Here is a 5283-nt window from a genome sequence, read left to right on the forward strand (position 1 = left end):
AACTTCCCTGGTTGGCAATACTCTGAGTACTGTCACAGTTCAATATTGGGAGGGGACCACGTCCTGTGGATGATACAAGCTTTGCATTTGGAACCCTCTCAGCCTTTGCTCTGCATGCCCCTTCTTTTGGCTTATATTAATTTGTATCCTTTTGCTATTAAAACAAACAAACAAACAAACAAACAAACAAAACTGTCGTTATACATATAGCACTTTGAGTGAGTTCTGAGTCTTTTGAGTGAATTATTGAAACTGAAGTGATTGCAGGAACCTCCAACTTTGCAGCTAGCTGGTCAGAGTGAAGTTGGCCCTGGGGAACCACTAAACTTGCAACTGGTTCTGAAGTGACATCAGTATTATGGAGGACCATGCCCTCAGAACGTGTGGTCTGACAAACTCATTGTACTGTTCTTCCTAAGCTTCCGGTCATGTCTATCTTTGCCTATCAGAAATTTAGCCCAATGAGCTCAGCTCATGTCATAGTAAATGACCTAAGATTTCTGCCACACCTACAAAATGCTCTTTATCTTTCCACTGGCCAATTCTTCTGATAAGCACCATGGAAGATAGCCCAGTTTTTTATATACCAAGTTAGCTCACTTGCCAAAGAGCACTCCACACCATTATTAAAAACACAATGAATAAAATAACAATAAATGGTAAGTGCCAACACTAGCTAGCTGTTTTCATGCACTATCACAGTCTTGTGAGGAGACAGTTATTATCTTCCTTTTTCAGAAGAGAACACTGAGTATTAGGTTATATAATTTGCCCAAGGTCATACAATCAGAAAAGGAAAGGCTAACATTAAACTTCAGCTGTCTGACTCCATTACTTGAATTCTTAAATTATATGCTGGCAGAACATGGAGTCTCCAATTATCCCAACATGTAGACATATTCCTGGAACTGGTAGCATCATTCTTAGTTTTGGTTTCTCAAGAAGTAGATCTGGACAGAACTTGGGTACAGGAAACACTAGGAGAGAAGTGGAGAAATGGAAAAGGGAAGGTAAGAGAACCTATATAAGGTAAATTAACAAGCCTGTCACCACTATAGGTAACTGAACTTGATCCTGCTTGGAACTCTTAAAGTCAGCAGAACTTTTGCCTCTGAGGTGGCTATAATGGCCTTTCACAATCCCAGAGAAGTATTTATACGCCATGTCATATCAGTCCATTGTTAAGACCGTTCCACTTCCAGCCTACCCTGGGCAGCGTGAGCTCTAGTTCCTGAAGAAAGTCTTTGGGCAGTGAAAGTAAGCCTGTCCCACACTGAGTGGTTACACCTGAGAGGCTATGGGTCGACACTGACAAATTCCTTAAGGGTTTAGTGACACAGAAACTATTTACCTATGTTGTCCAATACAGTAGCCAGGAGCCACTGTAACTACTTAAATTAAAATTAATTAAAATTAAATAAAATTAAACATGTATTTTCTCAGCCACATTAACTACATTTCAAATGTTTAATATCCCTATGTGGATAGAGTCTAATGAACTGGACAATGCAGATATAAATCATTTCCATTAACGATAAAATTTCTATTGTTCAGTGCTAGTCTATGCTGGTATGTAGGAGAGTTTTAGGGATTTCCCTTCCAGAAAACATTTTAGCAAAAAAATGTTTTTTGCTCTTCCCGTCTCCCACCCCAAATTCAAATTTCCACATTTCCTATAAGGATAATGTTATCCTTAAAGTCATAAATAAATAAAAATGGTATATGCATACACATAAATTTTAAGGTCTTTGAAATCTTTATTTTCTTACCTAAGTTATTGATAATGGTCTTGACAGAAGGTAACTACAGGACTGAACTGAGAAGCAAGGCACTGAAGATCTTTTCCCAGTTTCAATTTAATCTGATCAGAACTTTTTGGATATAATTGTTTGATCAGTTTTAAATATTTCGTATTGTCTTAACACCCAACCCATATATTTTTATTTTGACCAGATGATGTCAATAGGACTCCTTTAACCATGACGAAATTTGGTTTTTTATTCGATTTATTCAACAAATGTTTGTTGAGAAACCATTCTCTAGCCAAACAGGAGTCTTCCCAAGATTGCGCACACAGAGGTAAAAAATCTCACCCTTGCCTTGAGCAGAGCAGGTGCCACATCCTGAGAGTGACTGGAGCAGCATAGCAGTCTCTTCATCCCCGCTTCTGGTTGGCACTAGCCTGCTTCACATTCCTGCCAGAAAGTCCTTTAGATTGTGATACAAATGTTCTAAATTCGGAATTCCAATATAATACCATTCTTCTGACAGGATCAAAATAATAGCTTCAGCGTTTAGGTTCTTAGGAAGTTTTCAGGGAACTTGGTGAAAATAAATCTGTTTTCTTTTCTTTAGCAATCGAATCCACACTGTTCTGCATTACAACTTATACTACATGAGTAAGATACAATAACATAGGGTCTTTAAACCTTAGGTACGAAATGTCACAATTTACTGTAAAACATTCGATAGTATTTTTATAAGCAGGTACTTGTCTTATGAATTATGACTAGAGTAAAATAATTTCTCTGGCTCTGAAACGCGCCTACATTTCAAAGTCTGCAGTTTCATACTGTCACTGTGGTGAGGTTTGCTGACTCTTTTTGCTTTGAGCTTGTTCTCTCATTGACTATGCAATTCACTTACTGGTAGGAAGTTACATAGTTGACCTCGGCTATGCAGTTTTACTAGCTGTTTAGTCTACTAGCTACTAAGTTTACTAGCTATGCATTCACTCATGGGGAACTAAGCAGCTCATTTACTCATATTAATTGTTGGCTTACTACATGTTGGTTTGTAGCACTAACAGTTAGTACTACAAAGCTGGATAACAAACAGTCCTCATCCTCAAAGAACATATAATGTGAAAAATACAGCTATATAAGCTTTATAATTATTTTTATTTCTATGTGACGAATGCCATAATAGAAGCATGACATGATGCTAAGGTGAAACTAATTTATGTTTTGCCACATCAGGTTTCTCTTAATACTTATTACTTGATTTTTTAAAAAAGTGACAGCATGTTATTTATAAATCTCAGTCTAATAAATCAGGAGTGTAAGACACCAATTTTTCATTATTGTATAGCAAATTTAATATCAGGCTCTGAATCCCAGTTCCACCAGAGTAAAGAGGAAGATATCCAACTTCAGTTCTTTCTGGAATTCCCCTGCTCTTATTCCCTTCTCCCTTCTCCCCTTTTTCTCTTTCTCTTTCTCTCTTCCTCTACCTCCCTCCTTCACTCTTCCCGTCTCCCACCCCAAATTCAAATACACACACTCATATTTAGCATTAGATTATAACTTACCAGTTGGCATCACTTGGGGGACAATTTTTTTTTTAAAGAATAGCTTCGTATAAACAAAAAAAATTGAACATACTGGTCTGTCTTCAGAGAAACCCAGGTCTGACAGAAGCATGAGCATTTGTCACTCAACCGTACCAGTCTCGTAGGAGAACTACAGGGTCCAGTGTCTTTTTCATCCCCAGACATCCTATCTGTGGTTTGAGTCACACTGCAGTAAGAAGATCTACTACCCTGTGTTCTCTGCTTCTAGAAAGGGCCTACAAAGTCAGACAAATACTCAGTATAACAGATTAGGAGAGCCTAGTTTGACTCTTACAAGCTAAGCCTTATAGGAGGATGCAGAAATCAACTGTCATGTGCTCTCACAGATGAATGCCTCCAAAGAAACAGTTTAACAACTGTAATATTTTAATAACAAATTCTTGCCTCCATTCAGAGCTCTAAAATCAATTCTCACCTGCACTATGTAACAAGAACTACACTAAGCCAAGGTCTGTGCTCAATAAATGTTTGTACATCTTACTTCAAGGATGTAGTTGCCTGGAAACGAAAGCCTCAACACACCAGAGCTTTCTGAGACACAAAGCTTCGAGTCCTTGATTTGTGATTCCAATGCCTAAATTCTAATATATATATTATAATCTCTGCCTTAAAGTTGCTATGGTAAATGTATTTTTTTGTCCTGATAGGTGGTAGGTATTATTTCTTCTAGGAGTTTTAAAAAAGTTAATTAATAGAGAATTAAGAATATTCAAAGGTATATTATTGTGCACATATACATACATGGGTATGTATGGCTCTTCTTAAGACCATCTTCCTTCAAGAGTTGACAGATGTTAGCTATCTGGGATCCAGTCTGTTTCAAACTTCCTGTCTGCTCCTGATACCCTGCAGTGCATCTCAGAGAGTGACCTGTACTTCTTTCAAAGGAGCAGCCACTACTCAGTCTGTTGTTGCTCAGAAATATAAACACAGCATTGCCAGAAACTTCTGATTTTTTGAGTGAAAACGGGATTTCAGATTTGTAGGTAAAATCTTCTATTTTTAAAACAAAGTAAAGTAACCAAAACCACCTTCATGAGCCAGATCTAGCCTAGTGCTCTTTCTTTCAATTTTCTCAAATACAACCCATGGGCCAAAGCCTCTCCAGCAAGGATCCATAAATACCACTTTTTACTTTTTATCTTTAAAATCCTAACTTTCCTAAAAATAAAAGTGAAGTTTTTCCATTGAGAAAATTTTGAGAGTCACAAATTAGAAAATTCCACCAAACTGAGAAATCTACTTTTATCTTTCAGTGTATGTTTTCTCAGTCTTTATCCTACTTATATATTTAGTTCTGTTTGCATTTTATCCTATCTACAATATTGAATCATAGGGTTTTAAACATATTTCCACTTAATTATATTTCATAATTGTTTCTCTATATCGTTATTTTTTTAAATGTAATTTTTAATCACTGTATAATATTCCATTTTAAATATAAATTACCATAATTCAGTAGTCAGTTCCTATCGCTGGATACCTAGTCTGTCCAATTTCTTTGTTATTTTAACTATTACTACAGAGCACATCTTTGAGCTCATTTCTGTTCATGTCCTTAAGATAAATTCTTAGAAATGTTATTTTGGAGTCAAAATAAAAGACTATCTTGATGATTTTTGATTTATATCAGCATCCTTTAAAGTTAAATAGATTGAGGCCCAGAGCTACTCTTTCCTTTGCAAGCTATGAGAATTTACGTGAATTACTTTTGTAAACTTCAGGTTTTTCATCTATAAAAGATCAAAAATATAACAGAATAATTTGTACCTTCTTTAGCAATGTGTAAGAGAATATTAGCACTCTTGCTAATCATTTAAAAAGTTTTATCTTTTCCAGTAGACTACAAAATGATATTTAATCAATTTTATTACAAAGAATGTTTTACATTTTTAGATATCTAATTATTTAAAATTTTGTTCATGAATTGC

Source organism: Pteropus vampyrus, unplaced genomic scaffold, assembly GCF_000151845.1.
Source record: "Pteropus vampyrus isolate Shadow unplaced genomic scaffold, Pvam_2.0 Scaffold43, whole genome shotgun sequence".
In the NCBI taxonomy this organism is placed as follows: domain Eukaryota; kingdom Metazoa; phylum Chordata; class Mammalia; order Chiroptera; family Pteropodidae; genus Pteropus; species Pteropus vampyrus.